This window comes from Gallus gallus, chromosome 4, assembly GCF_016699485.2.
Source record: "Gallus gallus isolate bGalGal1 chromosome 4, bGalGal1.mat.broiler.GRCg7b, whole genome shotgun sequence".
Classification (NCBI taxonomy): Eukaryota; Metazoa; Chordata; class Aves; order Galliformes; family Phasianidae; genus Gallus; species Gallus gallus.
Window position 1 is genome coordinate 10300016 of NC_052535.1, and position 11782 is coordinate 10311797.

The following is an 11782-nucleotide window of genomic DNA, read 5'->3' on the forward strand; positions in this document are numbered from 1 at the left end:
ACTTGCAAGAGAAATTTCCTGGAATTAGTTTGAAGATTAAATAGGACTTCACACCCCTACCTTTCTTTGAGACAAGGACAGTCTCTAGACAGCTAAGCAATTGCAGCATTCCTGGCAAGAGCTGCAAGAGAACTCATTTTCCTGCAGAACAAGAACTAACCTACTCAAAAATAACTCCCGTAGCATAATTAGTTGAGTACTGGTTGGACCAGTGGCTAAAATCCCAGAATTCTGACAGTGGGTTCCCATTCCACTTGGATGTGGGTATTTCTGGCCTTCTCTCATCCTCAGTTCAACAGCTACTCTCTTTTTAATAGAATGAAGCTTACAAAATATTTTAGTAGAGCACAGTACCTTGAACATCAATCTATTACATGGTTCCACTCGCTGGCATAACCACAGCTTGCACTTTCTTTTTGCATATTAATATGCAGTATGTTTCCCAATTAGTCACAGCAAATTAACTGTCCTTGCCTTACTGTAGACAAGGACAGTTCAACTAGTCTTGCTGTAGCATTTCATCTTGGGAATTCTTAGCTAAGAACAAAAGAGTTAAAATTAATTTTGTACTGAACGTTTTATTAAGAGAATCTGTTCTGGCACCAAATTCTATTTGAATGAAAAGATCTTCAGTTGTATGATACTTTACCTATTTTACTTATTTCAAATTCAGTGAATTTTATGTTAAGAAAACACACAAGTAAATATGAACATAAATTCTGTCCACAAAACCTAATTTAATTCAAATATCCGAACAAAAATTTTGTTGGCTTTTTTGCTGTTGCTGCACATTAAGCATTGATTTTACAGAGCTGTCAGTGATGTCACAAAGATCTATGCAATGAAATATAACTGACAATTCCAGGCTCAGCATCCTTCTCTACCTTTTCTGGATCACAAGTAAGGTGACAAAACTTGCCTATTCCACTATTCTAATAGGGTTTTGATATCAGATGTTTATACTATCAGAATTCTTATCTAAGGCTAGGCTTTCTAATCCCCCTATTTTCATATTTAGTTTGGTAGCACTAGAGCAGAAGCACTTGACATGAATTTGTTGCAAGTGCCAGTCAATTGATGTTCCTTCCAGTCTGCCTTTTCTATTTTGTTGTGATTGTGTTATTAATTTCCCTTTCAGCTCTTCCAAAGTGGCAAGGATTATGCAATCAGCATCCATACTCCTGCGAAACATGTATTTGATACCTTCTCAAAAAATAGAAAGAGAAGTCTCAACACACAGAAAGAAGAACTTTTATAATGGATTTGCTTAATCCTTTGATATTTGAAATTTGTACGTAAAGAAAATTTTTTTAGATAAAGTACAAATCCCTTCAGGCAGTATCTTAATATGAACTTTTATTGCATGTATTCTGGGTTCCTACTGTCCTGTAATATGCAGAGGAATTCAAATGAAAGGAACATCAAAAGTATCCAATTACATGGATAAAGGCAAATTCAGAGTAGCTTACACTTTGTTCCTTGGTAATTTTGCTAGTGTTAGGATTTTGTTTTTCTTGCTATGAAACTAGAAACATGTACTCCTGTAGCCAGTATGGTAGACAACTAACTTCTTTCAAATGCTTATTAAGATATTTGTGGAAAAAGGGGTCTGCTATTCATATAAAAGGGCAAGTTATTTTACTGCCTATTTAATCTGTAGCTTGTGGTCTGGATGCACAGAAACCTGACTTCATGGTATCTTGCAATTACAGGCCTTTCTGCATAACTCCAGTCAATGGAAGTCCTCTCCACAAACCATCTCTAGATCCTGGTTCAAACTCAACTTAGATCTAGTTATGTCCATGCATGAAATTGTACAGAAAATGGAGTTTCCATTTCACACTGAGCTCAGGATCTGACTCAAGTCCCTTCAAAAGTAACAGAAAATAGTACTCCTTGACAGCAAGAGGCTTTAAATATACCCTGAATTCCTGACCTCTCTGAACAAGTCTACTGAATAAAGCCTAGTAGTATAATGATAATCTCTCCATGTTTTTACTTAGTGACTAAAATTCAAACTTGTCCAATTAGTTCTGATCAGGATTATAACTTATCTGTGGTCAGAAATCAATGCACCTCTTGAAATGGATAACAGTTGTGCAGGATCCAGGCCTGGCATAGTACTGTCAGCTGCTCTTACCTAAGATCTAGGAATGGGATTGACTTTCAGTCTTTTGCATCACCAAGATTGTATGGATGATCAGGAAGTGAAAGAGATGTGATGAACTATTTGTCATTTTAACTACCTATTCTTTGACCTGTGAATTTTTTCACTGTAGGTATATTTCTTAGTTGAGTACTAATACAAGCTCAAAAAGTAGTTATGTGAATCAAATCATGTTCTTCCTTAGATCTGAGTGAAACAAACTCACATTTCCTTTGCTTTAAATTAGCAGAGGCACTTTTCAAATGCTCAAGTGACAATTTCAATCTTCACACTTGACATAAAATTTGACATATTTTTAGACAATAGAATTGACTAGAATGTCTTAAGTATTTTAGAGTGTGGTAATTGCAAATCTGCTGGTGATAAATCAAACACAAGAATGACAAATGTACTTAAATAATTTGAAGCAAATGATGTCTCACGTCTTCTGCCTATGTCAGCTTCAAATTGCCGTGTCAGTAAACATCTGCCCATTTAAAACCTATGCTTGCTTATATAGCTTTAAGGTTGCTAGAGAAATTATTTCTTCGTGTGACAAGTAGAGTTTGAATGCCCTAGAATATCCTTTGTTTTTGATATCTCAAGAAGCTATTTTTCTCTGATAGTTTATGACACGTTTGCCTTAGCAATGACAGAATATACAGAATAACTCTAAAGAGATGCAAAGGAACTTTAGCATATTAGCATTCTCTCTGTCACACAGGTTCTATGTAGGGTTTTTAAACAATGTGTAAGATGGCAAGATTTTACTTGAAATCACAGCAGGGGCTACTTGTTCCAGCTTCTTTACCATAATTATTTTTTGAAGTTGCACTTGCACTTCCAAGGGAGAAGGAGTATGTTGACAGTAACCATAATACAAACGTCAAAATTCTATCACACACTCAAAATGATTATAAGGACTGCAGGTAAGACAGAAAAAGAGGAAGGGCATTTTCAAGAAGCAGTTTCAAGGAAATTATTAATTTGTTCTCAATTGAATACTGTTTCCTGCCTTTCTAACATCCTAAGGATCAGAGTGCTGTAATAGGTAAAATCTTGCTATGGAGGACATGCTGATATCTCTGTCTTCAGAATATCTAAACCAAGATACATATCTTATATGAGTTTTTAACTAACAAGTCTGTCAATAGTCTTGCACTGCGGGGGTTAGATTGTAGTTGTAGTCAATTCCAGCTGCTTCTAAGAGTTTATTGCTTTGCTAAAATACATGAACAAATGCACATCCGTATCTCTTAAGCCAGCAATGTGTTCGATCTCTACAAAAACAAAAACAAAGAAACAAAACGCTCTGCTTTGGGTAGAGATATAAGATGTGATTGTTAGCAAGAAGAGATGAGTTATAGCTGGTTCATTTCTGATCTGGAGACAACTTGGATACTGAAACAATTAATTAGGAAAAGGGTTCAATTAAGCTGGAAGGTTTCTTTTTAGTGTAGGCTCATACACCTCACTTATCAAAGAAGAACATGGCAGTGCATACATTCAATTCTTTTAACATTGTTTCATTTTTCACATGTGAATCTTAGCTGACACAAAAAAATCATGGAACAAGAACATTTGGAAAAAGGAACTATGAAGTTATTAACAGAAAAGTTATGCTGGACTGCAGTTAATTAAGAGAAATCAGATCAAAAACATGAAATAGGAGTTTTACTACTGAATGTAAGCAGTCAAAATGTAGTCTTCTTACTAGTTCAATAAAGATTGAGCTTGGTTGAGGGAATATCTATTTCCACTAGTAGGAAAGAACTAGTTAGTAATGTGAATCTTTACTGGTCTAGATTTGTTTCTAATAAAGACCAGTTTGTACACGACCGTAAGCAAGTGGCAAACTGTTTAGCAACATTTCAGCTGGCTAATTCAAACCTAGAATGAGGGTAATGCATATTCTTAAATTTTGTTGCCTGTTTCTAAATGTAATTGCCCCAAACAGACACATACTCTAAACAAATATTGAGTATCAAAAATGAATTTTAGAAAGGAATGTATTTATAAGGAACATTAACATCCCAAATAGAAGATTTACTGATATGCACACCTTGATTATTAATTAAACTTGCTTATTTGCAAAATGCTACTAATAAGCTGTGTATCTTAATCAGAAAGCTACATAGCTCAGTCTGTAATACTGAAATTAGATCAAGGTATATTGTTCATAAATTAAACATGCAGAGAATAGCCAGCTTTGTATCTTGAGTATTAAACTATGCTCTCAATCAGCACAGAAACATAAGGATATAACTATGCAGAAAGATCAAGGGCACATACAGCTTTATCAGCATATTATTCTTCACGGTTGTACAGCTAAGCAACTGTTACTAGTGGATTCTCTAGAGCACAACAAAGATCTTAATCACAAATATGCAAGTAGTCGGTAAATGTACAGGTGAAAGGTTGGAATTGCTTTCTGTAACATGAATTTCCCCGAAATTGATATAAATCTAAAACAACTACAATATTGAGAAACTGGTCAGCAGAACACAGTAAGCCATTAAAAGTGGCAAACTATAATAACACAAAGGTGAGTGCAAGCTTGAGGGTAACATTAAAAATAAAGTCCAGGTTTGAATTCTAAATATATATCATGATCTCCGAGCAACCACTGTTGTAGAGAGTCTTTCCTAGGCACGAGCTATTAAATACTGAACTAAAGCATAGTATTAACTAATACTAGTGTTTTTCATGTGCATTTCTGCAGTAGTATACATGGTGTTCTCCTGTTCCTGTAGAATATTAAGAACAAAAAAATGCTTTGAAAAGGAAATGAGTACTTGCAGCATTTACTGAGATTCGGGTGTAATAGAAAATCCTGGCATGGAAAAATAGTTTGCAGGAAAAGGTAACGAATATAATTGTAAAAAATGGGACTTAACTAACAAGTAGGACTTCACTGCTTAAGCCCTTACATAGCAACTAAAAGTTACAGCCAAAGAGAGATTTACTGTAGGCTGGAACAGCAATTTAACGGTTCAAATCTGGAAGAGTAATAAGATTTTTAAGGGATGCATCGTTCAGGATAGACCCAACACTGCATATCATGTCATTATGTAAGCACTCAAAATATAGTTTGGAATTTAGAAATAAAAATGCCTAATCTAAGATTTATCAAACGTGATCTAGACAAAAACATGATTTTTAAATGAAGCACATATCTATACTGGTTCTCTTTTTTTTTCCATTTTGGAGAATCCGGAATTTTGAGGAACTGGAATGTAAAAAATTACTCATTTCCTCCTCCCCTTGAGGCAACATCATCTCCTTCACACTAAGATTAACCATAGTTGCAAAACATAAAAAGTTTTCAATGTTTAACCTGTGATCATTTGAGTGACCCTTACAGATATATACGCAGATGTGTAAGTAGTACAAGTATTTTTGCAAACACAAAAAGATGTTTTTGACTCTCCAGTCCTTGTATGTTGTGGCTGCCATTCATAAGTCACACAACTTTGTTAGCCAGTCTAAAGGGAGTTTGCTACTGTCTTTTTAGCCCACTACTTCAACAACACATTGATAATTCTGTGAAAGATACTGAACCAGTAGTGGGCTTGGTTTGAGAAGTTTGTTTATTGTTTTGTTTCTAGAAATTTTTCAGAAGTCATATTTCCCCACATAGTCAGCGACTGAAGAGGACTGGTATGTCATAATTCAATGAACTTCCATTTTAAATCGAAAGTTGTCATTCTAGTTCATTGATTTGATAAACAGAAGGTAGATCCCTGGTTCTTATGGTTCTGAGCACAAAGACTAGAACTCACTTTTTAAACTGCAGTAAATGAGGCCAGCCTGATCCTGAGAACAACCTTAAGCAATAATTCTGAGTACTTTGAACAAATTCACATACATATACTCACAACGTAACTGGCTTTCTAATATCCTTTCTCTGATGTATTGATGAGTAAAGAAATAGTAAGTCACTTGATAACCACAATTTCCCTACTAATCTGTGAATTAAGAGAAAAGGAGTCTTCAGTATACCTACAAATTGGCTTCCAGCAAATTATGAACCATTAGACTTTGATACAGATATGGCCAAATAAAAGACAATTGTTTGTCTAAATGCCATCTTTCTGGAATCAACCACTTGTTTCAGAGACACAAAAGAGCATAATTAGTACTTTTTTTTTCCAACTTTATTTTCAACTGTGCTAAATAACCTTACTTTTATTCTTTTCATGCATCTAAATACAGATTTTCTTGCAATTAGATAGAGCTCTTCTAAAGCTATCACCTACACATTTTCTGTAGCTTTGCTATTCTGAGGTTCTTGACTTTTCCAGCATTATCTTTCACCAGAACTACTTATCAGATTGGAGGCAGGAGTCCAACATCTTTTTCTCTAATATCTCTCATACAGAAGGCCCAACCCCTGTTGTACTGTATGTACCATTCTTTTGTACAGAGAACTCTTTCTTATGAGTCAAGTAGTATTGAACTTGCATCCTTCACAGAATCACTGCTTCTCATCATCTGTAAGTCTGACTTGAATCTTCTGTTTCCCTGGATATAACGTGTGACTTGGCTATCTTGCAGTGTATGTTGTTTGAATGAGTCTAGCTTACTAAATCATCCAATTTCCTCTGTTCTCGTCATTGCTTACCTGTTCTTGTTTATAACGTTTGCAGGTAGCATGGGGACTTACTTCTCCCTGAGCAGCACAAGTAACATTCTTGATCAGCACCAGCCCTGATTACTGATTTCTCAGACCCCACGCAGAAAGCACTCTGCTTGCTGATGACTGCATTTCAGATTTGTCAGTATGTCAGTCTTAACGCACAAAAAGACTTATACTTTATTTAATGTTTGCCTTTCTCACCCTGCATAGTATTTTGTAAGTGAAATGGATATTTCTAATTTCAAAACAGCCAATCTAGCTCAAAATATCATTTCTTTATTAGATAATGATATTCCACACAAGCTACTGTACTTAGCAACATATTCAGATTTGCTTTTTCTGCACAGCAAGAGATTGGATATTGCTCACTTGGCAGAACTTGGGAGTAATTTTCTTTTCCAACTGAACTGGAAGGAACATAGCATAACAGTGTAGGCCCCTTTGCATAAAGAACAGTGGATTTCAAAGTAGCTGCACATTAGTAAGAAAATTTACAGTTCACTTAACTGATAAATATAGGAAAAAGACCCTCCACTTTATGCAGTGAGACGTAATCTTACAGAGAAAAAAGAGACAAATAGGCATTCTGGAGCTAATGTAACCCACTCTTCTTCTACAATTTAATAGGACAATTCTAAAAAGCTATCATTAAATAATTTTGTTAGTTATTTCTGGTATGTTTATACTGTATCCTCTTGACTGCGGTTGAAGAAACCTTTTTCCATCTCCCCCCTAGGCACAGTACAAGGGTGCTTTATATGCAGCCTGTTCTGAATTCATCTATGTACTCTGATGTGTCTTATTATCATGGTTGTCTATAAGGGAAGATTTTGGGAAAAAAAATCCAAGAACTGAATGAAACTTCATCAGTATTCAAAGTTAAATAAGGGCTTATTCATATAGTTCTGTTTAGCATATTGACAAGCAAAACTGACGCTACAGTTTAAATGAAGAGTTTATATTTAACAGTATTGCACTGCTCACTAAAACTTACCCTTCCATGTGTGGTAAAGACATTTAACTTAAAAGCTACGAGGAGTCAACTACCACTTCAAATCCAGTCTATTGCCAAGCAAATAGATGGCATTTTCAAGTAGGCTATCATTAAAAGAAAGTCAGCAAATTCAGCCAATTAGTCAGGTCAGTGTAAGTAGCAACAAAGTTAGAAATCTTCCCACTTGACTTCTAAAATAGACTTGATTAGGCACCAACTAGAATCTCCATCAATATGTGCATGTTTGTCTCATTAAAGATGAGTTCCTGCAGGGGTAATCACTGTCACAGGAGACATTTAGTGACATGTAATCGTAACAGTTAAAAAAAAGGAAACTTCCTATATATCAATTTTTTTAACATAAGAGCAGAGATACTTTATGGTATTGGAAAAAAATCCTCTTAATAGTCGAGTGGCAGTAACTTCTTAAAAATGTAATAAGTACACCGTGTGGAGTCTGGGCTCATTCATGGATATTTACTAAAAAATGCAGTTCTGTTACTTTGACTTCCCTCTGAATTTTTACTATAGCAAAGATCAATCTTGAGATTCCACTGATTCCTCATGAGCTGCAAATTATAGCTGCAGCCTACCTGTGTCATAAATGGTCACTTCTCTGTGCATATAAATAATAGGAACAGTAGTAGACAGACATCCCACAAATATGCTTTCTCTTGCAAAAATCCAGACAGCTGATGTCTCCCCAACAAAGCTTAGGAAATGACAAGAAAAAAAATTCTTACTGCATTTCAGCAGCTTCCCTCTTTGGTTACTTGAATGCTATCCTCATTGGCACTTAGCCAAAGCTCGTTGGAGTAAGTGGGAATCTTTCCATTTGCTTCAGTAGTACTTGGATTAGGTCCATATTAGCTTTCAGATTTGCTTAGAAGTTTCAGATATATCTGGCATTTATTTTCAAGGACACAGTGTGAAGAAGAATAGCCTGCTTGCTGAATGCAATTTGACGTAATGTAGTTTTGCATGATAAATATAAATTTCTTTCCTTTCTTGGCTTCTTGCTTTCATTTCTGCTAATCAAATTGTGAACTAATTAGTATTACCTAAGGAAATAGCTGAATTCTTCATCCATTCTTTTATGCGAACACTTAAATTAGAACTTTTTCTTAGACACAAAGATGTGAGCTCAAAAAACAGTGATTTTATGGAAGTATGACTCCAATTTACACTTTCAGAGACTGTATTTATTGTCTGTAAAGGTAACTTATAATACTTAATCTCCTTGATAATATTTAAAGAGTCATATGTCTTCACACTATAGATTGCAACATAAATAATTTTTTAGAATTGCCTTAATGTTCTTAAAATATGCTATCATCATTGTACAACTTTACTCAAAGTTCTCCCATGATTCTGTTTAATGGTATTACAATGTGTGAACAGTTCTTCAGATATACGACTCGTTAACAACTGACATTTTATATTAGGTGGTAGAATGTAAAAGGCTGAGAAATCAGATCATTCTGAACTATCTTTTTTCACATAATACAGTCCAGAATAATACTATTCTAGTGCTGCATGGTGACAGTGCAGTAGTGTTACACACCAGTTAAACACAAAGCTGTGCCACTACAAATTAGTTATATAAGATAATCCTGAAATGGTATAATCTGTCATACATTCTAATGATTAATATATTAAAATAAATGGCTGATTAATAAGAATTGAAACTAACAGCTAATTTGGTGAAAATATGTGCCTGTCGAGGAGAAGTCTAGAAGTGCTAATTCTCAGCACCCAACTCAAGGCCCATATAGGCCCATATAGGGCAGACAGGCAGCAAGGTGGGTAGGCTGATCCCTGGTGCATCACATATGCTGCACCAGGAATACTTGAGTTGTAGTTTCTCAGAATGAAAGATGCAGATGTCACTTTAGTTCATTTGGATTCAGCCATATCCCTCCAGCTGAGCAGGTTCATTTTGGTTCACTTTGAAAGGGAAGGACTCTAAAACCAAGCTGTGAGGAGCTTTGGTTGAAGCAGAGCAAAGAGCCAAAGAGGACAAGGAGTACAGCTACAATTAAAAACAGTCCCTCTCTTACATGGAATATATCCTACCAGATTATGCATGTCAAAATACATTGCAAAATTTAAGAACAGAAGATACAGCTGTAGTGATAAGACGGCTTGGAGGAATAATTAAGAGGTTAAATTACTTGTTCATAACAACTTAATTTTAGAGAAGACACACGAGTCCTGCTTTTCCAAATCTGGTATCCCTTGTTAGATCAGTATTAGCAATGCACTTCTTTGCAGGTAGTTCAGGATACCGTTTAGCTTACTAATCATTTCTTTGAGAAATAGCCATTGAGCAAGAACTTTTGAGACTCTGAATAATCAATAGACAGACATTTATATTCTCACTTCTTGTTGGTTTTGCTATTTGATGAATTAAAATTATCAATATTGACCAAAAAAAAAAAGTTTAATAGTGTTTTGTATTTACTGTTGGCACTTTAAGAGAAAAGTCTATTTACATCTCCTTCTAGGTATCTCTTTCTTGTTTTCAATACCATTATTAAAATACAAGCGAGTTAGTAAACTTCTGAAGCATGTTTCTTCAATAGTTGCATGCTATCATTCATTAAAAATGGCGATCAACTGTCAGCCATATTAATACATCCTTGTTCTTAAGAACTGAATAGAATGACTCCATCAGAATTTGCTGCACCTGAAAATATTTCTCATTTCAAAAGTATATATATGATGGCACTAATTTGAAGACCTTTTTTTTTTTCTTTAATCAAATTTTTGGGCAGTACGTAGGGCAAAATGAAGCAGCCATTTGAAAAAGTGATTTAGAAATCTGATCGGACTAAACAAGTAACTGTTAGCACTATGAATGTAGACCCTGTAAGCAACTATATTTCTGTGGTTTGGAGGATAACACCATTAAAAGAGCAGTGACATATTCAGAAGCCACTGCTTTCCAGCCTGCTCACATTTCACCAATAATTGTTTGAAATTAGCTGCGATTTTATGATAGCCACACCTAGTTCCCTGCGTGTTAGTGACTCACCACTGAAAGGTGAGTTTTATAAAGTTAAACACTGAGGAGAGCAGTTCACATATGTATATAGAGCAACAATAAAGTAGTGCAGTCTGACAACCAGAAGACATTTCACAATGCCTGGAGAGGCAGCAAAAGACAATTTTCTTTTACCGAAAACTGTGTGACTCCATCTTTTAAAATAATTCATACTGAGTTGCACATCTAGAGTAGGAAATTGCTTTCTGCTGTTCCAAAATTTAACTTTTTTTTTTTCCTCAAAAATGAGTTCTTCCAGTTTGTGCAAAACAGAAATGTTGATATGAGAAAAGTTAAGTCTGAGAGAAAAATCATAAAATATATAGTCTATATCAGAATTCTTTAGACAGTCTTCTCTGTTGCCAGCACTTTTTGGTAAGTCTCCCAGCACAAAATTCAAAGTTAGAGGCTATATAATCATCAGCTTTAAAGGTTCTAAAGAATGCCATCCATGATGTTATTGAAATTTCTTCCTGGATATTCTCCTAAAGATAAAACTTTTGATAGCCTTACACATTACAGTGTCATTAACATAAAAGAAGGACTGGCAAAAACTTTCCTTTTTTTTTTTTTTTCCAGTTAATAATGATTTCTATCTTTATTTTAAAGAAATGTCTTATCGAACCATGTTACAAACCCATCAAATTTCTGTTCCTGCTAAGATGTATGATGTTGTATAGCAGCAAATTTAAGTGCTGTGACCAATCTTCAGCAAGGAGTGCCTGGAACTGGCACCAGTTCAGCACACAGACCATGGTCCAATTTACAGTTTTGGCAACAACTTCCAGGACATTCTCCAAATTCTTACTACTGTCTCTGAGAGAAAGTACCTCTTAGCAAAGAGTGATCCTGGATGCCAGATACTTCACTTCCAGAACAAAACAAATCACAAACTGCTTTCAGTGCACTAATGGTCATTGAAAAATAGCTTCTTCAAGGTAATATTTCCAAAAATCT

General features: G+C 35.1%; 1 long non-coding RNA gene across 1 annotated transcript; it reads left to right on the forward strand.

The window, feature by feature from the left end:
• The first annotated feature begins 836 nt into the window (after positions 1-836).
• On the forward strand, positions 837-1958 carry LOC121110604. Its single transcript, XR_005859284.1, has 3 exons — positions 837-900; positions 1139-1291; positions 1713-1958. It is a non-coding gene; the product is annotated as an uncharacterized LOC121110604 (long non-coding RNA).
• The last annotated feature ends 9824 nt before the right edge of the window (positions 1959-11782 follow it).